We start from the raw sequence: 27,475 nt of genomic DNA on the forward strand, positions 1-27,475 counted from the left end.
AACCTCCCCAGTAGATTGGATAATGCAGAGAATTACCTTATGCTCAACAGATTCAATACACCAATAACTTAAATATCTGTGATCAGTTTTTGATTGCTGCACAGCAAATTGCCTCGAATTTGGCAGCTTAAACCAGCCCATATGTATTATTTCCCAGTTCCCATAGATAATACATGCTGCATGGATCAAGTGAGTTCTCTGCTTAGGATCTTATGAGGCTGAAATCAAGGTGTCAATGTGGATGGAATCTTACCTGGAGACTCTGGGGAAGAAGCAGCTTTTAAGCTCATCCAGGTGATTGGCAGAATTTATCTCTTATGGTGGCAGGACTGAACTATGTCTTTGCAGGGTCTTGTCGAAGCTGCTCTCAGATCCTAGAAGCTGCCTGGTTTTCTCATCATATGGTTCCCTCAATCTTCAAGCAAATGATGGTGTGTCAAAACCTTGTGCTTCGAATTTCTCTTGCTTTCCTCTGCTGCAAGCCAGGGAAAACTCTCTGCTTTTAAAGGACTGCTGTTATTATGTTAGGCCCCTTTGGATAATCCAGGATAATCTCCCAATTTTGAGGTAAGTGGTTTAATAATCTCAGTTACTACTGCAAAATCCCATTAGCCATGCAAATATAACACAAATGTGCCTGTGATTCCTCCTCTAATTCACAGTACCTGGGATTATGGTGAGGTATCTTGGGAAACCAGTTTTAGGATTCTGTCTACCATAGCCTTTAATAACCATCAGATAATTATTTATTAAAACCCTGTTTTGTGACCCTGATGGAGTATCTGTAAATTCTGTGATCATATTGCAGGTCTTCACTGAGTTCCATCATGTCATCATGTAATTTTATTTGCACCAGTGACTAGTGCCTTCACAAGTGTATTGGTCAGGGTTCCAAAGGAACAGAACCCATAGGATATTTAGAGAGAAAGAGAGAGAGGAGAGAAAGAGAGTTTTTTATTAGGACCTGGCTCACATATTTATAGAGGCTGACAAGAGCCCAAGATGTGCATTCAGCAAGGTGGAGACCTAGGAGAGCTGATGGTACAGTTCATTTGAGTCCAAAGGCTGAGAACCAGGAGAGCCAGTGGTGTAAGTTCTAATCCAAAAGTGCTGCGATTGAGCCTCAAGAGCTTGTTCAGTTCAAGTCCACAGGCAGGAAAAGACCAGAGTCCCACCTCAAGCAGTCAGATTTGATTCCCTCCTCCTTGAAGGAAGCTCAGCTTTTTTGTTCTATTCAGGCTTTCAACCGTTTGGTATGGGACATCCTCATTAGAGGGCAACCTGCTTTACTCAGTCCACTTATTCAGTGCTGATCTTATCTAAAACTCCCTCACAGACACACTCACAATAATGGTTGACCTACCGTTTGGGCACTTTCTGTGGCCCAATCACGTTGACACAAAATATTGCACATCAGTCCAGGCATCTTGACACAGTCCATATGTTATCATTTATTTTAAAATTCCTATTCTTTGTTAATTAACTGCTTAGTTTCCCAGCTTCCTTGCCTGTAAGAGGGAGCTGTGGATAAGTTCCCTTTGTTAGTTTTATTTTAACTAATTACCTTTAAGAATATATGTGTGAAAGGGAAACACTGATCAGGAAGCAGTGTACATTCTATATGGTAAAGGAGAATATTGCATCGTGTAGCATGCAGATTTAATAATACCTAATATTTATGAAATAGTTACCATATAGCACATCCTTTTGTGTGTTTTTAAAGTGCTTTACCTCGTTTGTTCAGCAAAACCCCACGAGATACATGCCATTGTTATTCCCATTTCCATATGAAGAAACTGAGGCACAGAAATAATTTGCTGAAGATGTCAACTGTTAAATGGTAGGCCCAGGGTTGGAATCTATGGCTTCAGAACCAATGTCCATTACTAGTTAGTGTGAGCATATAATTTATCATCCACACCAGAATGAGAGCACTATGAAAAATTATACCTCAGTGGGCATAAAACAGAAAAGACTTACACATGTGAAGACGCTGTTCACTCTATTAGTGAAAATCCTTTGGGTTGCAAGGAGCAGGAAATTATTTTCTAGGTTGGCTCAATGGAAAAGGAAGTTCATGATCTCAGAGCATTTGTAACATCTGCATCACTTTCCCTCCCTCTGGTAGATTACACCTGTCAAAATAAAAATTGATTTATTATTATTTAAAAAACAAACAGGAAAAAAACCTTCTTTTTGCCTCCCTATTTCTTACTCCCTATGGGGACATTTCTCCTCCCCTTGGTAGCCTACCTCACATAGCAAGGGTCTGCACTCACTGTCTCCAGTTCCATATCCTTCTATTCTGTCTTAATCTCACTGTGATTGAGCGAGGACATCTTCACCTGAACTGAAACTTCTAATCAATTTAATAATGACATCAATATTTCTAAGTCAGTGGCTATGTCACCGTTCCTTCTTGTGTATCCTGTCTATAATTTGGGGCCAAGTCAATCACTCCTTCCACCTGGAACCACTTTCTCCCCTGGTGTATCATTTAGCATTCTCTGGAGATATGGAAACAATAGGATATATATACAGGAAGAGATTCTTTAAAGGAATTGGCTTATGCAGTTGTGGAGACAGAATTCCCGCAACCCGGTGTCTGCAAGCTGGAGTCCTAGAGAGGCTTGGTGGCTTAATTCATTTCAACTCCAGTGGCCTGAGAACCAAGAGAACTAATGAGGTAGATTCTAGTCAGGGTCTGAAGACCTGAGAAACTGTAGCACCGAGAACAGTAGAAGATCAATGTCCCAGTTCATTCAGTCAGTCAGGAAAGGCCCAGATTTTCCTTCCTCCTCCTTTTTGTTGTGTTCAGCATTATTTGCCCTCACACTGGGCAAATAATGAGTCCAGTCCAAATTAAATTCAGATGTTAATTTCACCCGAAAATAGCCTTGCAGACATACCCAGAAATGATGTTTAGCCAAATATTTGGATACCCCGTGATCCAGTCAGGTTGACGCATACACACCTGGGTTCCAGGACAACACTTCCCTGGTGTTCCCTGATGTCATGTAACTGTAGCTGCTCAGTCTCCTTGGCTGGTTCTCCTCCTTTCTTTGTGTTCTCTCCATATTGACAAACCTCAGAACTGAATCCTTATCCTCTTCTTCTCCACCTACACTCATTCCTTTCATGATCTCATCCAGGACCGAGGCTTTCTATGCCATCTATACTCTCTTTGCTCCCCAGCTTTGATATCCAACTTAGGCTCCAGAGTCTGTTTTCACTGTCCACCTAGAAGCACAAATGGATATCCAATAGACATTACGTTTCAATCATGCAAAAAATGAACTTATTTCATTTCAGTCAGTCAAATTCTGTTGGTTGTCATCTCAGTTAACATCAGCCTTCCAGATACTCACTTAAAAATACTGGGGTCAGGGGAATCCCTGGTGGTTCTGTGTTCCCAATGCAGGGGTCCTGGCTTTGATTCCCTGATCAGGGAACTAGATTCCATATGCCCCAACTAAAAATCCCACATGTTGCACCAAAGATTGAAGATCTTACATGCTCCAACTAAGTCCTGGCACAGCCAAATAAATAAATATTAAAAAACATTGAAATCAGTCTTACCATTATATCCATCCAGATATCCTGTTGATTCTGTGGTCTAAGTAGACTGGGAGTATGAAAAATTTTGCCTTCCCCACTCCTACCACTTGATTCTAAGCCACTACAACTTCTTGCCTTGATTAGTGCAACAACACAACATCAAAATATTTACATGACCTACAAGTTTCTGCAAGATTTGATGTGTTATTTCTCTGAAATCCAACTACATTACCACGAAATCCCTCCATATCTACCTTAAGTTAAGTAATCACACTTTACCTGAAGGCTCTTCAACTGGTTGTTGTCTGTGTTTAAAATGTTCTTCCTCTACATATTTAATGGCTCATCCCACCAACTCCTTCAAATCTTTGCCTAAATACACTTTCTGAGTGAGGCTTATTCTGACTACTTAACAAAATTTCCAATTTCTCAACATTCCAGATCTTTCTTTGTTGTTGTTATAGTTCAGTGGCTAAATCATATCTATAAATATAGAAATATATATACTTTGTCTATAACTCATGCTTCCAGTTTTCACAATCTTCCAGTTGTTGTTCAGTTGCTCAGTTGTGTCTGACTCTTTGCAACCCCATGGATTGCAGCATGCCAGGCTTCCCTGTCCTTCACCATCTCCTGGATTTTGCTCAAACCTATGTCCATTGAGTCAGTGATGCCATTCAACCATCTCATCCTCTGTCATCCCTTCTCATCCTGCCTTCAATCTTTCCCAGCATCAGGATCTTTTCCAGTGCATCAGCTCTTCACATCAGGTGGCCAAAGTATTGGAATTTCAGCTTCAGCATCAGTCCTTCCAATGACTATTCAGGGTTGATTTCTTTTAGGATTGACTGGTTTGATCTCCTTGAAGTTCAAGGGACTCTCAAGAGTCTTCTTCAGCACTACAATTAGAAAGCATCAATTCTTCAGTGCTCAGCCTTCTTTATTGTCCAGCTCTCACATCCATACATAACTACTGGAAAAACCATAGCTTTGATTATACAGACCTTTGTAGGGAGTGATGTCTCTGCTTTTTAATATGCTGTCTATGTTTGTCATAACTTTTCTTAAAAGAAGCAAGCATCTTTTAATTTCATAGTTGCAATTACCATCAACAGTGATTTTGGAGCCCCCCCAAATAAAATCTGTCATTGTCCACTTTTTCCCCTTCTATTTGCCATGAAGTGATGGAACTGGATGCCATGGTCTTAGTTTTTTGAATGTTGTGTTTTAAGCCAGCTTTTTCACTCTTCTCTTTCACCTTCATCAAGAGGCTTTTTAGCTCCTCTTCACTTTCTGCCATTTGAGTGGTATCATCTGCATACCTGAGGTTGTTTATATTTCTCCCAGCAGTCTTGATTCCAGCCTGTGATTCATCTAGTCAGCATTTCATGTGATGTACTCTGCATATAAGTTAAATAAAGAGAGTGACAATATAAAGACTTGTTTTACTCCTTTTCCAATATTTAACCAGTCAGTTCTGGCATGTAAAGTTCTAACTGTTGCTTCTTGACCCACATACAGGTTTCTCAGGAGATAGGTCAGGTGGTCTGGTATTCCCAACTCTTCAAGTAATTTCCATAGTTTGTCATGATCCACACAGTCAAAGGCTTTAGCATAGTCAATGAAGCAGAAGTAGATGATTTTCTAGAATTTCCTTGCTTTCTCTATGATCCAGCGAATGTTGTCAATTTGATCTCTGGTTCCCCTGCCTTTTCTAACTCCTTGCTTGTACATCTGAAAGTTTTCAGTTCACATATTGCTGAAGACTAACTTGTAGACTTTGAGAATTACCTTATTAGCATGGAAAGTGAGTGCAATTGTGCAGTAGTTTGAGCATTCTTTCTGCCCCCTTCTGATGTCTGTGTCAGAAACTTTCTCTATCTCTTTTATACTTTGATAAAACTTTATTACATAAAAGCTCTGAGCGATCAAACCTCATCACTGGCCCCAGATTGAATTCTTCTCCTCCGGAGGCCAAGAATCCTGACATCTTTTGTGGTTTAGCAGCAACCTTTCATCTTGGGGCCTCATCCGGGATTCTTCAGGACAAGTAAGGATGCTTGGAGCTCTAGTTCTTTGTTCTCCTAGTGAACATGCTTTCTGCTGTACTTTACTAACTCTACAGTGTGCTTGTGTGAATGAATTACACACCCTGCGTGAAGCAAGTGAGGAGCCCTGCTCTTCAGTTCTGCAGTTCTGCAGTGATCTCGTTCAGCTTATGGCAGAAACCCTGTCAGGGGTTTATACCGACCTGCCAATGGACTTCCCTGGTAGCTCAGACGGTAAAGCGTCTGCCTACAATGCGGGAGACCCGGTTTCAATCCCTGGGTTGGGAAAATCTCCTAGAGAAGGAAATGGCAAGCCACGCTAGAATTCTTACTTGGAAAATCCCATGGATGGAGGAGCCTGGTAGGCTACAGTCCATGGGGTCGCAAAGAGTTGGACACGGCTGAATGACTCCACTTTCACTTTCTTTCACTTTGAGCATTCTTTAGCACTGCCCTCCTTTGAGATTGGAATGAAAACTGACATTTTCCATCCTGCAGCCACTGCTGGGTTTTCCAAATTTCCTGGCATATTGAGTGCAGCACTTTCACAGCATCATCTTTTAGGATTTGAAATAGCTCAACTGGCATTCCATCACCTGTACTAGCTTTGTTTTTAGTGATGCTTCCTGAGGCCCACTTGACTTCACACTCCAGAATGTCTGTCTTTAGGTGAGTGACCACACCATCATTGAAAACCTGGTCATTATAGTTATTCTGTGTATTCTTGACACCTCTTCTTAATCTCTTCTGCCTGTTAGGTTCTTACCATTTATATCCTTTATTGTGCTCATCCTTGCATGAAATCTCCCCTTGATATCTCCAATTTTCTTGAAGAAATCTCTAGTCTTTCCCACTCTATTGTTTTCCTCTACTTCTTTGCATTCTTCATCTCCCCTTGCTGTTCTCTAGAACTCTATGTTCAGTTGGTTATCTTTCCCTTTATCCCTTGCTTTTCACTTCTATTCTTTCCTTGACAATTTATAAAGCCTGCTCAACTTGCTCTAATCTGCTTTCCATAGCAGTATAATATTCCTACTTACAGTGTAATTCAGTCATTTATTTTATTTATTGTTTATACAGGTACCCCAAAATATGAGTTCTGTGAAGGCAGAGACATATGTACATTTTGTTTACTTTAGTATCTTCAGGGTCAACAGTAGTGCCTGGCAGGTAGCTGTTAATCATTATGCATTTGGTCTAATTGCCAAGTAGACTGGAAGTGCAAAGTAGGGTGGGTTCTAGACATGGAGAAGTCCAGTTCAGGGGTGTCATTAAGGGTTCAGATTCTTTCCCTCTTTTCTCATCCACCTCAGTGTCCTCCATCATCCTGGTCCCCAGATGTCTGTAGCAATACAGAGCTCATATCTAGAAATGGTAATATTTAGGGAAAATGGAAAATATCTTCCAGTGTTCCTTTTCCAAGAGCAAGAGAACTGTGACATAATACTTTCCACCCCCATCATCCCAAGAATATGAGACTGAATCTGGTCACATGACCAATCCCAAATCAGTGATTGTCAGTGATATTGGATGCATCATAACTGGCTTAGATGAACATGAGATGATGAGGATTTTATCACAATGTCCCCTGAAAAAACATCCATATACTGTTATGATGAGAGAGAGAGAGACTGTGTGTGTGTATGTGTGTGTGTGTGTGTGTGTGTGTGTGTGTGTGATTGATAGGGGGGCGGAATTCTGATATGTAGTGGTTTCAGATCATAAAGAAGTAGATTATGGTAATTCAGGAGGCAGGAGATGGGAGAAGAGTTGACATCTTGCATAGAAACTCCTGGTCTGCTAATCACATGAGGCTAACATCATCTGATATGTCTATCTCAGACTAGATACTGTGTTGACAAAGGCACTAGGAATACTCACAGTCAAGTTAGTAGAGACATTTTTGCCCAAACAGTAGTTAGACTGGCATTAAAAGTTTTGTTTTATGAATGAGTAACCTACCCCTTCTGACTGATAACATCTTCTTCATGTAGCCATGTTAATGCATGTGTGCTGAGTCATGTCTGACTCTTGGTGACCCAATGGACTGTACCTACCAGGCTCCTCTGTCCATGGAATTTTCCAAGTAAGAATATTAGAGTGGGTTGCTGTTAATATCTTTATTCAAATCTCAGCATTTGTGTCTTGGGACCTACATATTCCCTTTTGTTGGGTTCAATTTTGAAGTAATATATAACATACATAAGAAGCATGAAACATATACAGAGATTAATAATGAATAATTATAATGTGAAAATCTGTGTAACCACCACCCAAAATAGTGACTCAAATATTATTAAAACCCCAGAGCCCCTGTGGCTCCCCTCTGACCACAACAGTGTCTCCTCAATAGAGAAATCTGATCCTTGCTCAGTATCTCTTCCTTGCAGCTTATTATAGCTTCATCTACTGCCTATGTAAACTACACTAAACTATCTAGTTTCATTCAAGATAAACCTTGTGTCAATAGATATCACATTTGATTTTTTTAGTGTACACTTAGAGAACAACCTCATGTAACTTGTTTCTAGAAGCTGTCTGAAATGTTGAAAGGAACCCTTCTTTCCAGGTTAAAGGGAGAAATTCTCTCCCCAAGTATGCTCTTGAGAGTGAATTCAGTGCGAGACTATACATGAGAGCTAAACAGTATTTTTGACCTCCAGTGAGTCTATAGGCCAGTTAGGAAGATGGTGTAGGCTGTAGGCTGCTAGAGCTAATGGTAGCCCAGGTTAGCAGTAAGGCCATGGGTGAGGCATTCCTTGTGCCACCTCTTACTGGTTTGTGATTTGGGGCAAATCTCTCTACCTCTCTGAGCCTGTGAACTTCTTTTTTAAAAACTTATTTATATTTAATTGAAGAATACTTGCTTTACAATATTATGTTGGTTTCTGCCACACATCAATATGAATCAGCCATAGGTATACATATGGCCCCTCCTACTTAAACCTCCCTCTGACTTTCCACCCCATCCCACCCCTCTAGGTTGTCACAGAGCCCTGGTTTGAATTCCATGAGTCACACATGAAATTCTTATAGTTATCTATTTCACAAATGGTAGAGTATATGTTTCCATGCTATTCTCGATTTGCTCCACATTCCCCTTACCCCTCTGTGTCCACAAGTCTGTTCTCTATGTTTGCATCTTCATTGCTGCCCTGCAAATAGGTTCATCAGTACAATATTTCTAGATTCCATATGTATGCATTAATATATTTGTTTTACTCATTCTGACTTACTTCACTCTGTAAAATAAATTCTAGTTTCATCTACCTCATTAGGACAGACTCAAATGCATTTCATTTTATGGCTGAGTAATATTCCATTGTATATATGTACCACTACTTCTTTATTCATTCATCTGTTGGTGAACATCAAGGTTGCTTCCATGTCCTATATATTGTAAATAGTGCTTCAGTGAACATTGGGGTACATGTGCTCTTTCAAATAACTTATGCTTTCTTCAGGGTATATGCACTCATCTCACACACTAGTAAAGTGATGCTTAAAATTTTCTAAGCCAGTCTTCAGCGATACATGAACCGTGAACTTCCAGATGTTCAAGTTGGTTTTAGAAAAGGCAGAGGAACCAGAGATCAAATTGCCAACATCCGCTGGATCATTGAAAAAACAAGAGAGTTCCAGAAAAACATCTATTTCTGCTTTATTGAGTATGCCAAAGCTTTTGACTGTGTGGATCACAATAAACTGTGGAAGATTCTGAAAGAGATGGGAATACCAGACCACCTGACCTGCCTCTTGAGAAACCACTTGTACTTGCTTCCACGGTGCACAATCGCCCCTAAAGTCCAGTCTGTGCTAATTGCAGTGATATAATCTACACCTATGGCTGCAGGAGCTAATTCCCTTCCTCTTCTTTGGTCACACAGTCCCTAGTGCTCCGCTTGGTTTTGGGTCCGCCTTTGTTTATAGGCTGCCCTCCAGTGTTTGTTCCCCACCCAAACAAGAGGAGGCAAAGGCCAAGGCTTATTAGGGCTCACTTTCTCAGTTGGGCTGGGGGAGGGGGGGGGGAGGAGTTTGGAAGCCACAGCTGAGATGTATTAAGGAGTGCCTGAGGCTGTGGAGACCTGAAGGATGTTGTTACAGTCTGAGGCAGGTCATATGTTCTCCCATAGGAATTGGCCTCACGTTGTATGTTCCTAGGGAAAGTCAAGCTACTTAGACTCCCAGGAAGATGTGGGCAGTAACCTGTGCCTGCTCACAGCTTGGTGGCAACTGCCGCCTCTGGGGTTGGGACTATAGCGGTGGCATTTTGTTGCTGCCTCAGGCCCTCTCCCTGGTTTTGGCAGTGGCTTATTTCCCTTCTCTGGTATCATAAACTTTAGACATGCCATGTCTGCCAACTTTGATGGCCACCCACTGGGCAGCACAGCCACTGCCTGTGAGTACATGGAGTTAGAGTGTCCTGGCGACAAGCATCTCTTGCCTCTCTGGCAGGCCCAGGCTTTACCCTAGACTCCCTCAGCTGTGTCGTACTAGCCCCCTCAGAGTATCTTCAGGGAAGTCAACCCCTGTCTTCTCCTTGGGGTCTGATCCACTAAACCTGAGCCTCAGTACCCAGCCCCCACTCTCCTTGGTGGATGCAGGAGTACTGTTCACTTCTTGTCTGGGAAGTGCTGTTCAGCAATGATCTCTCTGGTGAATTCTTTCCATTTTGCCTTCCAAGCACCTGTTGCTGCATTCACCTCTGAGGTTCCAAAGCTCCTCACTGACCCCACCTGTGATGGGGTTTCTGAGTGTGTAGAAAGTCTTCCTCCTTCAGGACTGTATCCCCAGAGCACAGGTCCCCATCCTGAAATCCTTTACTTTTTTATCTTTATCTTTTGCCCTACCTTGTTCTAAGGAGATTGGTTTGCCTTTTGGAAGTCTGAGGTCTTCTGCCAACATTCAGAAGTTGTTCTGTAGGAGTTGTTCCATATGCACATAAATTTTTGATATATTTGTGTGGAGAGAGGTGGTCTTCCCATCTTTTTCCTCCACCATCTTAGAAGTTCTCCCCACCACTTTTAACCTCTGTGTCTCTATATTTAAAGTGGGTTTCTTGTAGACAATATATACTTGGGTATTCTTTTTTATTGCCTGTCCTTTTATTGGTATATTTAGACCATGATATTTAAAATGATTTTTATATAGTCATATCTACCAGTGCTACTATTTTCAAAACCAGGTCTTTATTATTTTTGAGAATGAATATGCTTTTAATAATGTCATCTCCTTACTGCACAGATACTAGCTACATTTCCTTGACTTTGCTTGCCCATAAATTTGAAAACTAAATCTGCTCAGGATAGTATAAAAATGACCAGGAGAAAACATCCAAGGAGAAACAGCTAAAAATCTCTTAGCCTAACTTAATCCTCATAGGAACATTATGAGCTATTTTCTGACATAGGTGTGTGCAATGATTTTCCTAATTTCACAACAGAGGAAGCAGAAGGCATCTCAGGTCCCACTGCAAACAATGGCTGAGACTGGCACTTGCTGGGAACCAGCATGGGAGATCCCACCCATGACAAGTTCATGCAGGACTCGAGGGAATCCCTGGGCCATCCGACCCATGACAAGGTCATGCGGAAGAGTCCTGATGAGCAAGGCCTCAGGACTCGATGGACCCCCTGGACCTGCTCGAGCATCTACCCCTGAACCAGAAGCTGTCTGTCTTACTATTTTATGTCTTTTACCAGCTCTTCTGACATTAGCAGGGGTCTGTCCCTGACCAAAAGAGTTAACTTAGGGCTTTAGTTAATAAATCTCCTGGGCATGAGAGGAGTGTTTCAAACCCTCTGTTAGCATTCTAGCTTACTTGGCAGATTTATCCAGACTCTTGCAACATTGTTGAGCCTATGCTTGCTGCCAAGTTCTCCCATCCCTTTACCCATTGTGTTCCTGGGAGTACATATAGTTAAGATATAGAAATAATAAGCAGCAGCTTTAACATTAGGAACATTAGACTTTGAGTTAATAAGTTCTTTCTTTGCTATAACCTGCTGAATCTTTGCTCCATAAAAATGTAATTCTGTACTTTAAGGGTGACGCAGGCTAAGAATTTAAGAAGAAACACTTTAAGGGAAAATCATTGTGCTGGTGTTCTGGCTGACCAACCTTTATCAAAAGGAGGTCATGGAATATCAACAGGCCTCCGGAGTAGAAGATGATGTACAGAAAATAAGACTTTTGCAGGAAAGAACCTGATATTGATGAAAGTTATTACTGATGGAATGTTGAGTTGACTCTGCATTTTTCACCTTGCTGTATGTATAACTCAGGGTATAAAAGCCCTGAGAAAAATAAAGTAAATGGGCCTCGCTCGAAGAAGCTTGGTCACCCTGTGTCTCTTTCTTTATCTCTTTATCTATCTTTCTTCATTTGCCTACCTCGTCCATCCTGAGGCTATCCCTGGACTCTGCTGAGGCTGGACCTCGGCAGGCACTTGAACCCAAGTGGTCTAGCTCATTGCCCCTGTTCTTTAACTTATTCACATTAAGCAGTTGGGGTCCTGATCATTTTGAAGGGGTGGCAACTGCATACACCAATATCTTCTGTGATCTGCTACTGTGACTAGGGAAGAAGACTGTTCCTTGAGTGCTCTCTCTGGCCCCCAAGATCTCTTTCATGCTGTTCCTCTGCCTGGACAACTCATCACTGACTCTCCATTGGGCTAACTCCTACTCATCCATTGGGCTAACTCCTACTCATCCATTGGGCTAACTCCTACTCATCCTGTAAATCTGAACTTACCAGTCACTTTGGGAGACTTATACCTTTCAGTTCAGTTCAGTCTCTCAGTCGTGCCTGACTCTTTGTGACCCCATGGACTGCAGCATACCAGGCTTCTCTGTGTATCACCAACTCCTGGAGCTTGCTCAAACTCATGTCCATCGAGTTGGTGATGCCATCAAACCATCTTATCCTCTGTTGTCTCTTTCTCCTCCTGCCTTCAATATTTCCCATCATCAGGGTCTTCAATGAGTCAGTTCATCACATCAGGTGGCCAAAATATTGGTGCTTCACCTTATGCACTTAAGCAACATTATAGTCCACATGCTTATACCCTTAAGCACATGGTCTTATTTTCTTAAGCAATATTATAGTCCATGGGCTTCTAGAGCCCACTGAATTCTGCTCATCACACAGGGTAGTCATCATAGTTGAAGATTATGTGTTGTCTGCCTTGCCATATCTGTGAATTCCCCCAAAGCAGTGTCTATGTCTGCCTTTTTTTAGCTGTGCATCACTTATATGCCTTACCTAAAGTCTCCTGGAAAGCTTTCTGTGTTTCTGTAGAAAGTACTTTCTTCCATTCTGCACACAGCTCTTCAAAATTTCTCACCTCTCATCAGACCTTTTCTTTCACTTACCATCTCCAATCATAACATATAAGCCTGCCTACTAAATCAAGGAAGGCTACTAAATCAAGGAAGGAGGGAAAAAATCCAGTAACTTATTTAAAAACAGTTCTACTGCAATTATAGTTAATATACCAAAAAATTTACCCATTGTAACTCTTTAATTAGGGAACTTTACAGGAAGTGTTTACAGTAGTACAAGCATTTCCACCCACAATCCAGTTCAAAAACATTTTCATTATTGATAAAAGTTCCCTCATACTCATTTTAACAGCTTTATTTGTAAATAAATATGCAATTTGACCTTTTGACATATGAATATACTTGTGAAACAATCACCACAATCAAGGTAGTGACTATATACATGTCTTTGTGTAACCCCTCTCTCTACTCTTTATCCCCATGTAACCATTGATCTAATCTTCTATCATATTTATTAGTTTCTATTTCCTAGTTTTATATAAATTGAATGACATGTAATTTCTTTCTGGGTTCTTTCATTCAGGTAATTATTTTGAGACTCAGCCATCTTGAATGATTGTGAGTTATTTTCATTGTGGTTGCTTTAAAGATTATAATATGCATTTTAATTAAGCCAGTCTGCTACAGATTAATGTAAATCTAAATGCAGTAATATATAGAAAATTTGCTCCATTATAGCACCCTTCCTCTCTCCTTTATGCTATTATTTCATATATATTTTTATGTTATAAGCCCCCAAATACAACAGTGTTTAATTTTTCATTAAGTAATTTTATATTTTAAAGAAACTAAGAAAAAAATATAATTCATATTTATATATTTTGAGCATAAATACTATATATAGTATTTCCACATCAGTCAGTTCAGTCAGTCAGTTCAGTCGATCAGTCATGTCCAACTTTGCAACCCCATGAATTGCAGCACGCCAGGCCTCCCTGTCCATCACCAACTCCCAGAGTTCACTCAAACTCATGTCCATTGAGTCAGTGATGCCATCCAGCCATCTCATCCTCTGTCATCCCCTTCTCCTCCTGCCCCCAATCCCTCCCAGTATCAGTCTTTTATGATGAGTCAACTCCGCATGAGGTGGCCAAAGTATTGGAGTTTCAGCTTTAACATCAGTCCTTCCAAAGAAATCCCAGGGTTGATCTCCTTTGGAATGGACTGGTTGGATCTCCTTGCAGTCCAAGGGACTCTCAAGAGTCTTCTCCAACACCACAGTTCAAAAGCATCAATTCTTCAGCACTCAGCTTTCTTCATAGTCCAACTCTCACATCCATACATGACCACAGGAAAAACCATAGCCTTGACTAGACGCACCTTAGTCAGCAAAGTAATATCTCTGCTTTCTAGGTTGCTGTGATACCCATAGGTTTCTAGATACCTATGCTGTCTAGGTTGGTCATAACTTTCCTTCCAAGGTGCTGAGAGCCAGCGTGAAGAATCCCGCCCATGGCAAAGGTCATGAGGAAGAGGCCTGATGGGCAAAGGCAAGATCAGGTCTTGAGGGGCCCCCCTTCTCGGGCATCTACCCCAAAACCAGAATCTGTTTTTTCATGACTTTCACCAACTCCTCTGACATTAATAGGGGGCTATCCCTGACCACCTTTCTCCTGAGAAAATCAACTTAGGGCTCTAGGTAATAAATCTCCTGGGCATGAAAAGAGTGTTTCAATTCAAACACCCTGTTAGCATTCTAGCTTACTTGACAGGTTTATCCAGACTCTTGCAACATTGTTGAGCCAATGCTTGCTATCAAGTTCTCACATCCCTTATCCATTGTGTTCCTGGGAATGCATTTAGTCAGGATGTAGAAAAAACAAGCAGCAGCTTTAGCATTAGCAACATTAGACTTTGAGTTAATAAGTTCTTTCTTTGCTGTAACCCGCTGAATCTTTGCTCCATAAAAATGTAACTCTGTACTTTAAGGGTGATGCAGGCTAGAAATTTAAGAAGAAACACTTCAAGGGAAAATTATTGTTCTGGCTGACCAACCTTCATCAAAAAGAGGTCATAAAATATCAACGGGTCTCTGGGCCAGAAGATAATGTACAAAAATTAAGACTCTTGCAGGAAAGAACCTGATATCGATAAAAGTTAATACTGATGGAATGTTGAGTTGACTCTGCATTTTTCACTTTGCTCAATGTACAACTCAGGGCATAAAAGCCCTCTCTGAAAATAAAGTGAGGGGCCTTGCTCACTGAAGCTTGGTCACCCTGTGTCATTCTTTCCTTATCTCTTTCTCTATCTTTCTACATTCACCGACGTCGTCCATCCTGAGGATATCCCTGGACTCTGCTGAGGCTGGACCTCAGTACCAAAGAGTAAGTGTCTTAATTTCATGGCTGCAATCACCATCTGCAGTGATTTTGGAGCCCCCCAAAATAAACTCTGACACTGTTTCCACTGTTTCCCCATCTATTTCCCATGAAGTGATGGGACCAGATGCCATGATCTTCATTTTCTGAATGTTGAGCTTTAAGTCAACTTTTTCACTCTCCTCTTTCACTTTCATCAAGAGGCTTTTTAGTTCCTCTTCACTTTCTGCCATAAGGGTGGTGTCATCTGCATATCTGAGGTTATTGATATTTCTCCCAAGCAATCTTGATTCCAGTTTGTGCTTCCAGCCCAGCGTTTCTCATGATGTACTCTGCATATAAGTTAAATAAGCAGGGTGACAATATACAGCCTTGACGTACTGCTTTTCCTATTTGGAACCACATATATTTATTATTTCTGGTGCTTCTCATTGCATCTTATGTTTTCAAGCTAATGCCTGATATAATTTCCTTTCAGTGTATAGTATCCCCCTTAGGATTTCATATAGGGCAGGTCTGCTAGCAATAAATCCTCTTAGTTTTTATTAATATTTATCTGGGAATGTCATTATTTCCTTTTATTTTTGAATGATAGTTTCACTAGATATAGAATTTTGGTTGCCTTTTTTTTTCCTTTCAGTACTTTGAATACATTATTCTACCATTTTCTGGCTCCCATGGCTTCTTCATTTTTGTGGTGCACATTTGGCTTTTTTTAATTTCTATTTTAATTGGAAGATACTTGCTTTACAATGTTGTGTTGGTTTCTGCTGTACAACAACATGAATCAGCCATAAGTGTGTGTGTGTGTGTGTGTGTGTGTGTGTGTGTGTGTGTGTGTATGTATTCCTTCCCTCTTGGGCCTCCCTCCCCTCCTCGGTTTACCCCTCTAGGTCATCACAGAGTGCCAACCTGGGCTTCCTGTGCTTTACAGCAGCTTCCCACTAGCTAGCTATTTTACACATGGTAATGTATATATGTCAGTGCTACTTTCTCAATTCATTCTACCCTCTCCTTTCCCTGCTGTGTCCACAAGTCCATTCTCTATGTCTGCATCTCCATTCCTTCCCTGCAAACAGGTTCATCAGTAATATTTTTCCAGATTCCTTAAATATGCATTAATTTACAATATTAGTTTTTCTCATTCTACTTACTTCACTGTGTACCGCAGGCTCTAGGTTCATCTGCCTCACTACAACTGATTCAAATTCGTTCATTTTTATGACCAAGTAATACTCCATTGCCTATATTTACCACATCTTCTTTATCCATTTATCTGTCAATGGACATCTAGGTTGCTTCCATGTCCTGGCTATTGTAAATGTGCTGCTATGAACATTGGGGTACATGCTTTTTATTTTGAATTGTGGTTTTCTCAAGGTATATGCCCAGTAGATGGATTCCTGGGTCATATGGTAGTTTTATTCCTAGTTTTTTAAAGAATCTATATACTGTTCTCTGTAATGGCTATATTAATTGGTATTGCCACCAACAGTTCAGGAAGGTTCCCGTTTATCCACATCCTCTCCAAAATTTATTGTTTGTCGATTTTTTTATGATGGCCATTCTGGCTGGTGTGAGGTGATACTTCATTGTAGTTTTGACTTGTATTTATTTAATAATTAGCAATATTGAGCATCTTTTCATGTGTTCATTGGCCATTTGCATGTCTTCTTTGGAGAAATGCCTGTTTAGGTCCTCTGCCCACTTGTTGATTGGGTTATTTATTTTTCTGATATTAAGCTGTGTGAGTTGCTTATATCTTTTGAAGATTAATCATTTGTCAGTTGCTTCATTGCAATTATTACCACCCACCTGCATTCTGAAGGTTGTCTTTTCATCTTATTCAGAGTTTCCTTTGCTGTGCAAAAGGTTTTAAGTTTAATTAGGTCCCATTTGCTTATTTCTGTTTTTATTTCCATTACTCTAGGAGGTGGGTCAGAGAGGAACTTGCTGTGATTTATGTCAAAGAGTGTTCTTTCCTTTAAGAGCTTTATAGTTTCTGACCTTGCATTTAAGTCTTCAATCCATTTTGGGTTTATTTTTATATATGGCATCAGGGCATGTTCTAATTTCATTCTTTTACACATAGCTGTCCAGTTTTCCCAGCACCATTTATTGAAGTGACTCTTTTCTCCATTGTGTGTTCTTGCCTCCTTTGTCAAAGGTAAGGTGCCCATAAGTGTATAGATTTATCTCTGGGCTTTCTGTCTTATTCCATTGATCTGTATTTCTGTTTTTGTGCCAATACCATACTGCCTTGATGACTGTAGCTTTGTAGTATAGTCTGAAGTCAGGAAGATTGATTCCTCCAGCTCCATTTTTCTTTCTCAAGATTACTTTGGCTCTCTGGGGTCTTTTGTGTTTACATACAAATTATTAAATTTTTTATTCTAGTTCTGTGAACAATGCCATTGGTAGTTTGATAGGGATTGCCTTTAATCTGTAGATTGCTTTGGGTAGTATAATAATTTTCACAATATTGATTTTTCCAATCCAAGAACATGGTATATATCTCCATTTTGTATCCTGAAACTTTGCTAAATTCATTGATTAGCTCTAGTGATTTTCTGGTGGCACATTTAGTGCTTTTTAAATTTATTTTTTAATTGGATGGTAATTGATTTACAATATTGTATTGGTTTCTGCCATACAACAATGCAAATTAGTCATAATTATATATGTATCTCTATATCTATATATATAGATATAGACATAGATATAGATATCCCCTTCTGCTTGAGCCTCCCTTCCACCCCCTCTTCTCATCCTACTCCTCTAAGTCATCACAGAGTACCAGACTAGGCTCCCTTTGTTTTATAACAGCTTCCAACTGTATGTCAATGCTACTTTCTCACTTTGTCCCATCGTCTCCTTACCTCGTTGTATCCTCAAGTCCTATCTCTATGGTTTCTGTGTGAGGTCAGCTATTACCATATTGTTATTCTACTGTAAGTGATCAGTCATTTTTCTCTTGTTCCTTTAAATATTTTCTCTTTTTGTTTTAGCACATTGACTATGATGTATCTAGTTAAGGATAGCTTTTCTCTTTATTTGGCTTCTTAGATCTATATATATTGTTTCTATTACAGTTCAGAAATGTTGGCTATTATTTCCTCAAATATTTTTCCACCTTTTTCTCCCCTCTCCTGGCATTCCTACTTAATGTATATTTAGGTGTATACTATGTTGTTTCTCTGAAACTGTTAATTTTTCATTTTTTATTCTCATTGCTTTTATTTAAAAATTTCTTGTAAGATATAATTGACATACAGTGTCATGTCAATTAGTTATATTAGTATCAGGTGTATAGCATAATGATTCAGTATTTGTATATGTTGTGAAATGATTACAATGCATAGTTACCATCTGTCACTATACATAGTTATAGAATTTTTTTGTGATGAGAACTTTGAAGATCTACTTTCCTAGATCTTAACTCTTAGATGGAACTTTCAAAGATAGAAAGCAGTATTATTAACTACAGTTGTCATGCTCTAAATTATATCCCCAAGACTTAATTATTTTATAACTAGACTCCTTCATTCATTTTGCCATCCACCAAGCCCCACTCCTGGTAACTAGCAATCTGTTCTCTGTACCTATGAGCTTTTTTTTTGTTTGTTTCTAGTTTCTTTATATAAGTGAGATCATATGGTATTTGTCTTTCTCTGTCAGGCTTACTTAGCATAATGCCCCAGAGATTTCATTATTTTTATACTTGAATAATATTCCATTATATATATATGTGTGTGTGTGTGTGTGTGTGTGTGTGTGTGTGTGCGCGCGCGCGCGCGCGTGCGCATGCTAAGTCACTTCAGTCATGTCCAACTCTTAGCAACCCTATGGACTGTAGCCCACCAGACTCCTGTCCATGGGATTCTCCATGCAAGAATACTGGAGCAGGTTGCCATAACCTCTTCCAGGCGATCTTCCCGAATCAGGGATTGAATCTATATCACTTATGTTTCCTGCATTTTCATGTGGGTTCTTTACTACTAGTGCTACCTGGGAAGCCCATACACACACACACACACACACACACACACACACACACACACACATCACATTTTAGTTATCCATTTATATTTGACAGATATTTTATTTATTTCCATATCTTGGCTGTTGTAAATAATGCTGCAATGAATGTGGAGGTGTATGTATCTTTTTGAGTTAGTGTTTTCATTTCCTTCAATAAGACTCAGAAGTCAAATTGCTGGATCATATTCTCTCTACTCTTTAGATTAAGTAGTTCTCTTGATATATAGTCAAGTCCACTGACTCTTCTTCTGACATCTCAAATCTGCTCTTGCATCCCTTTAGTGAATTTTTAATTTTATGATTGAAGTTTTCAACCCCAGAATTTACATTTGGTCCTTTTTAATAGTTAAACTTTATCTATTGGACTCTCTATTTGTTTTGTCATTGTCATCATATTTTCCATTAGTTATTTTAATATAGTTTCCTTTAATTCTTTCAACATATACATATATCTTGTTTTATTATGCTTTACTTTATTGCATTTCACAAATATTGCTTTTTTTTTACACATTTAAAGTTTGTGGCAATCATGTAATGTCATGGTTAGAATTTTTAGCAATAAACTATTTTAAAATTAAGGCATGTATATTGTGTTTTTAGACATGATGCTATCACATACTTAATAGATTACAGTATAATATAAATATAACTTTTATATATACTAGGAAACCAAAAATTTGTGTGACTTGATTTGTTGTGATATTTGTTTTATTGCAGTGCTCTGGCACCAAACCCTATCTCCAATGTATGCCTGTAGTTATAGCTGCTTTGAATGATCTGTCTGCTAAATATAAAATCTGGGCCAGCTCACAGTAAGTTGCCTATTTTTTTCTCCTATATATGTGTCACACTTCCATTTTGGTTGTCTCAAAAGCTTGAGGTGGGGTGAGCTTTGCAGAGTTGGGCAGTGCTGAGGAGGAGTAGGAGGAGATGTCAGCTGGGTCTGAGAGGTGGCCCAGTGATGGCATGCTAAGTGGTCATCACAGACGCCAGTGCTGAGAAGCCCTTGTTCCCGCCGCCAGGAAGGAGTGTCTGGTGCCAACAAGTGGCAGATAGGAGGGTGAACGTGGACATCTCATCACCCAACTACTGGAAGAGATCAAGCCCTGAGCCTTTGGAGTGGGAGCACTGACTCCAAGACCCTAGACTCCAGAGAACTCCTACACTAGGGAGTATCAAATAGTGAGAACTCCCACAAAGGAAACCACTTGAATACAAGGCATGGTATCACCCAACCACCAGTAGCACCCTGTGCAGGATGCCTAATCCAAACGACAAACAAGAAAAAAATACAAACCCAGTCATCAGCAGAGAGGATTACCACCTCACTCAGCCGTACCAATCAGAGGAAAAAAAAAAAACTCAGCACAAATTTCACCCTATATGAAGCTTACACAAACCACTGGGCCAACCTTAGGAAGGCAGAAACCAAAAGCAAGAAAGAATTTAACCTTGAAGCCTGGGAAAAGGAGACCTCAAACACAATAAGTTAAAAAAAATGAAAAGGCAGAGAAATACTACACAAATGAAGGAACAAACTAGAAACACAAAAGTCCAAATAAATGAAGAGAAAATAGGCAAACTACCTGAAAAAGAATTCAGAATAATGATAGTAAAGATGATAAAAAGCCCTGAAAACAAAATGAGGAAAATGCAAGAATCAATTAACAAAGACCTAGAAGAATTAAAGAATAAACATACAGAGACAAACAACACAATTACTGTAATTAAAAATACTCTAGAAGGAATCAATAATAGAATATGAAGCAGAAGAATGGATCAGTGAACTGGAAGATAAAATGTTAGAAATAACTGCTGAAGAGCAGAATAAACTAAAAAGAATGAAAATTGAGGATAGCTTCAGAGATCTCTGGGACAACATTAAACACACCAACATTTGAATTAAGGGCTCCCAGAAGAAGAGAAAATGAAAGTATAAGAGAAAATTTTTGAAGAGATTATACTTGAAAATTGCCCCAACATGGAAAAGGGAATAGTCAATTAAGTCCAAGAGGCACAAAGAGTCACATACAGGATAAACCCAAGGAGAAACATGCCAAGATACATACTAATCAAACTAGCAAAGATTAAACACAAAGAAAGAGTATTAAAAGCATCAAGAGAAAAGCAACAAGTAACATACAAGGGAAACCCCATAGATTTGACAGCTTAAATTTAACAGCTGATCTTTCAGCAGAAACTCTGTAGGCCAGAAGGGAATGGCAGGATATATTTAAAGTACTTAAAGGGAAAAATATACAATGAAAATTACTCTACTCAGCAAAGGTCTCATTCAAAATTGATGGAGAAATGAAAAGCTTTTCAGACAAGCAAAAGTTAAGAGAATTCAGTACCACCAAACCAGCTTTACAGCAAACATTAAAAGGACTTACATAGTCAGAAAATACAAGAGAAAAAAAAGATCTACAAAAACAAACCGCAAATAATTAAGAAAATGGCAGTAGAAACATATATATCAGTAATTACTTTAAATGTAAATGGGTTAAATGCTCCAACCAAAAGACACAGACTGGTTGAATGGATGCAAAAACAAGACCCATATATATGCTGTCTACAAGAGATCCACTTCAGACCTCAAGACACATATAGACTGAAAGTGAGAGGATGGAAAAATAGATTCCATGCAAATGGAAAGCAAAAGAAAGCTGGAGTAGCAATCCTCATGTCAGACAAAGTAGACCGTAAAATAAAGAATATTACAAGAGATAAGGAAGGACACTACATAATGATCAAGGGATCAGTCCAAGAGGAAGACATAACAATTGTAAATATCTATGCAGCCAACATAGGAGCACCTCAATACATAAGACAAATACTAACAGACAAAAAAGGAGAAATTGAGTAATACAATAATAGTAGGACACTTTAACACCCCACTCACACTGATGGACAGATCATCAAAACAAAATTAATAAGGAAACACAAGTTTTAAATGATACATTAGATGAGATGGATCTCATTGATATCTTCAAGATAGTCCATCCAAATGCAGAAGAATACACCTTCTTTTCAAGTGCATATGGAATATTCTCCAGGATAGACCACATCTTGAGTCACAAATGAATCCTCAGCAAATTTAAGAAAATTGAAATCATAACAAGCATCTTTTCTAACCACAAAACTATGAGATTAAGTATCAATTACAAGATAAAAAACTGTAAAAATACAAACACATGGAGGTTAAACAATACATTTCTAAATAGTGAACAGGTTACTGAATAAATCAAAAGGGAAATCAAAAAATTTCTAGAAACAAATGACAATGAAAACACGACAACCTAAAACCTGTGGGATGCAGCTAAAGCAGTTCTAAGAGGGAAGTTTATAGCAATACAATCCTACCTCAAGAAACAAGAAAAATATCGAATAGGGAACGTAACTTTATACCTAAAACAACTAGAAAAAGAAGAACAAATCCTCTCCCCCACCCCAAATTAACAGAAGGAAAGAAAGAAAGATCAGAGCAGAAATAAATGAAAACTAAATGAAAGAAACATTAGTAAAGATTAATAAAACTAAAAGTTGGCTCTTTGAGAAGATAAACAAAATTGTCAAATCTTTAGCCAGACTCATCTAGAAAAAAAGAGAAATCAAATCAACAAAATTAGAAATGAAAAAGGAGAGATTCCAACAGACAATGCAGAAACACAAAGGATCATAAGAGACTATTACGAACAACTATAATGAAATAAAATGGACAACCTGGAAAAAATGGACAGATTCTTAGAAAAGTCCAATCTTCCAAGAGTGAAGAAATAGAAATTATGACAACCCAAGGACTTAAATCAAAGCTGTGACCAAAAATCTCCCCAAAAAACAAAAGCCCAGGAATAAATGGCTTCACCGATGAATTCTATCAAACATTTAGAGAAGAGTTAATGCCTATCCTTCTAAAACTGTTTCAAATAATTTCAGAAGGAACACTTCCAAACTCATTCTATGAGGCCACCATCACCCTCATATCAAAACCTGACAAAGACAACACAAAAAAGAAAACTACAGGCCAATATCATTGATGAACATAGATGCAAAAATCCTCAACAAAATTTTAGCAAACAAAATTCAACAACACATTAAAAAGCTCATATACTGTGATCAAGTTGGGTTTATTCTAGGGATGCAAGGATTCTTCAATATACGGAAATCATTCAATGTGATATACCATATTAAGAAATTAAAAGATTAAAACCTATGATAATCTCAGTAGATGCAGAAGAAGCCTTTGACAAAATTCAGCTCCCATTTATGATTAAAACTCTTCAAAAATTAAAGGAACCTGTCTCAACAGTGTAAAGGCCATATCTGATAAGCCCACAGCAAACATTATTCTCAGTGGTGAAAAACCTGAAAATATTTGCCCTTTGATCAGGAACAAGACATGGGTGACCACTTTCACCACTATAATTCAACATAGTTTTGAAAGTCATAGCTACAGCAATCAGAGAAGAAAAAGAAAGGAATCCAGATCAGAAAAGAAGAAATAAAGCTCTCAGTGTTTTCAGATGACATGATACTATCCATAGAAAACCCTAAAGAGGGGTGGTCCTAAGATGGCGGAGGAATAGGATGGGGAGACCACTTTCTCCCCCACAAATTCATTGAAAGAACATTTAAATGCTGAGAAAATTCCACAAAACAACTTCTGAATGCTGGCAGAGGACATCAGGCACCCAGAAAGGCAGCCCATTGTCTTTGAAAGGAGGTAGGACAAAATATAAAAGCTAAAAAGAGAGACCAAAGAGGTAGGGATGAAGATCTGTCCTGGGAAGGGAGTCTTAAAAGAGGAGAAGTTTCCAAACACCAGGAGACCCTCTCACCGGCGGGTCTGTGGGGTGTTTTGGAATCTCAGAGTGCAACATACCCAGGTGGCGGTGGGGATAAATAAATAAATAAATAAAACCCACAGATTAAGTGCCTAACGGCAACTCCCAGTGCTTGCACCTGCCACCAGCAAGTGGGGTCTGAACAGGGAGGCTCAGGCTGCATTGCTTAGGGTAAGGACTGGGCCGAATGCCCTGAGGGCAATCTGAAGAAACTAACATGAGATAGCAACCCAAACTGTGGGACAGTCAGAGAGAGAGAGCGAGAACTATGCCACAAAAAGCCCTCACCCAAGACACTGCCAGGCCTGCTAAGAGAACAAAGGACTGAACAAATAACAGAGGAGAGCTAGCAGGCTGTGGATAGGCCTATCCCCTGCCAGAGACAGGCAGGCAGGGTCAGCCAGAGCTGGAAAGGGGAAATCTCGGCCCCAGAGAGGCATCCTCTATCAAACTGCAAGCAGGCTCCATTGCTAACCACGACTTCATGGGATTCAGCATGGTTGACATCTGCTGGGAGGGTTGCAGCCAGAGATCAGCTCCCAAGAAGAGAAACACGGCACACCCGAGAAGGTGCGCCTGCTGCACACCCAGAAAACTGAGTGGCTGGGACGGGGGCGGCAATAAGATGCACCCCCCGACCTGGGGGAGACTGAGCTCGCCAAGCACCTGGTGGCCTGAGCTGCTCGGACCTGGGAAGGGCACAAAATGCATGCCAAATGGAGTCTGCACCTTTGGGGAGTACCCGAGAACCTGAACCTGAGCGACTTAAACCTGGGAAGTGCACGCAACCCAGGGCCGACCTGAGAGAGTTCCCTGGCAGAGCAACATAGAACCTGAGAACTGTAGACAATGAAAGTGCACAAGCCATGAGTGGGGGCAAACCCGGTGTGACCGAGAAACTGTGAGCACTCCCTACACATGCCAGTGATATTTGTTTGCAGTGTTGCTCCCTCCCCACAGCACGACTGAACAAGGGAGCCTAAATAAGTGACCACCTTCGCCCACATGTGTCAGGGCAGATATTAGACACCAAAGGGACCACCAAACAGAAGCTAAAATAAACAGAGGGAACCACTTTGAAGGGACACATGCAACAGATTAAAACCCTGTAGTTAGCACCAACTACATTGGAAGGGGCCTATAGATCTTGAGAAGTATAAGCCAGATCAAGGAACTATCTGAAACTGAACTGATCCCACACTGTCCACAACAGCTCCAGAGAAATTCCTAGACATGTTTTTACTATTATCATTTTTTTAATTAAATTCTTTTTAATTTTAAGTCCTCTATTACTCCTTTAATTTTCATTTTTATAACGTACTATTACCTTGCAAAAAAGATGCTATTTTTAAAACAAACTTCATATATATATTTTATAATTTTTGAGACTTTGTTTTGTTTTTTTTAATATTGTATTTTTGATAGTCTAACCTATTTTTGAGAGTCTACTCTAGATTTTTAATCTTTGCTTTTTGGTATTTTTTATCAATTTTGTACCTTTAAGAACCCAGTCTTCAGTATCCATTTTTACTTGAGAGTGTGATTACTGGCTTGATTGCTCTCTCCCCCATTTGACTCTCCATTTTGTCCACCATCTCGCCTCTACCTCCTCCCTCCCCCTTCTCTGACCAACTCTGTGAATCTCTTTGTGTGTTCCGGGCTGTGGAGAACACTTAGGGAACTGATTACTGGCTGGATATGTCTCTCCTTTTGATTCCTCCTTTTCTCCTCTTGGTCACCTCTGTCTCCTTCCTCCCTCTTCTCTGCTGTGTGTAACTCCATGAACACCTCTGAGGGGTTCAGACTGTGGAGAACACATAAAGAATTGGTTACTGGCTAGCTTGCCCTCTCCCCTTATGATTCCCTCTCTTCTCCTCCTGGTCACCTCTATCTCCCTTCTCCCTCTTCTAAGTGATGTAGAAGATAGAATGGTAGAAACAAATGAAGCAGAGAGGAAAAAAGAAAAACGAATTAAAAGAAATGAGGACAACCTCAGAGACCTCTAGGACAACGTTAAATGCCCCAACATTCAAATCAAAGGAGTCCCAGAAGAAGAAGACAAAAAGGAAGACCATTAGAAAATACTTGAGGAGATAATAGTTGAAAATTTCCCTAAAATGGGGAAGGAAATAGTCACCCAAGTCCAAAAAACCCAGAGAGTCCCAAACAGGATAAACCCAAGGCGAAACACCCCAAGACATATTAATCAAATTAACAAAGATCAAACACAAAGAACAAATATTAAAAGCAGCAAGGGAAAAACAACAAATAACACACAAGGGGATCCCCATACGGATAACAGCTGATCTTTCAATAGAAACTCTCCAGGCCAGAAGGAATGGCAGGACTTACTTAAAGTGATGAAAGAGAAAAACCTACAACCCAGATTACTGTACCCAGAAAGGGTCTCATTCAAATATGAAGGAGAAATCAAAGGCTTTCCAGACAAGCAAAAGCTGAGAGAATTCAGCACCACCAAACCAGCTCTCCAACAAATGCTGAAGGATCTTCTCTAGACAGGAAACACAGAAAGGGTGTATAAACTCAAACCCAAAACAACAAAGTAAATGACAATAGGATCATACTTATCAGTAACTACCTTAAATGTAAATGGGTTGAATGCGCCAACCAAAAGACAAAGACTGGCTGAATGGATACAAAAACAAGACCCCTATATGTGTTGTCTACAAGAGACTCACGTTAAAACAAGGGACTCATACAGACTGAAAGTGAAGGGCTAGAAAAAGTTATTCCATGCAAATGGAAACCAAAAGAAAGCAGGAGTAGCAATACTCATGTCAGATAAAATAGACTTTGAAATAAAGGCTATGAAAAGAGACAAAGAAGGGTACTACATAATGATCAAAGGATCAATCAAGGAAGAAGATGGAACAATTATAAATATATATTCATCCAACATAAGAGCACTGCAATATGTAAGGCAAATGCTAACAAATATGAAAGGGGAAATTAAAAGTAACACAATAATAGTGGGAGAGTTTAGAACACCACTCACACTTATGGATAGGTCAACTATACAAAAAATTAACAAGGGAACACAAACTTTAAATGATACAATAGACCAGTTAGACCTAATTGATATCTATAAGACATTTCACCCCAAAACAATGAATTTCACCTTTTTCTCAAGTGCACATGGAACATTCTCCAGGATAGATCACATCCTGGGCCATAAATCTACCTTCCAGTTCCAGTTCAGTCACTCAGTCGTGTCCAACTCTTTGTGACCCCATGAATCGCAGCACACCAGGCCTCCCTATCTATCACCAACTCCCGGAGTTCACTCAAACTCATGT

The 27,475-nt window shown here is 39.6% G+C and overlaps 1 long non-coding RNA gene across 1 annotated transcript in view; it reads left to right on the forward strand.

Annotated features, from left to right (window-relative positions):
• LOC120882147 overlaps positions 1–27,475 on the forward strand; it is a 48,796-nt gene that overhangs the window by 10,403 nt on the left and 10,918 nt on the right. The window contains exon 2 of the long non-coding RNA XR_005725425.1: positions 20,032–20,126. This is a non-coding gene — a long non-coding RNA (uncharacterized LOC120882147). The remainder of the gene's footprint in view (positions 1–20,031; positions 20,127–27,475) is intronic.

The sequence above is a fragment of the Oryx dammah genome, unplaced genomic scaffold (assembly GCF_014754425.2).
Source record: "Oryx dammah isolate SB20612 unplaced genomic scaffold, SCBI_Odam_1.1 HiC_scaffold_23, whole genome shotgun sequence".
NCBI classification, from domain to species: domain Eukaryota; kingdom Metazoa; phylum Chordata; class Mammalia; order Artiodactyla; family Bovidae; genus Oryx; species Oryx dammah.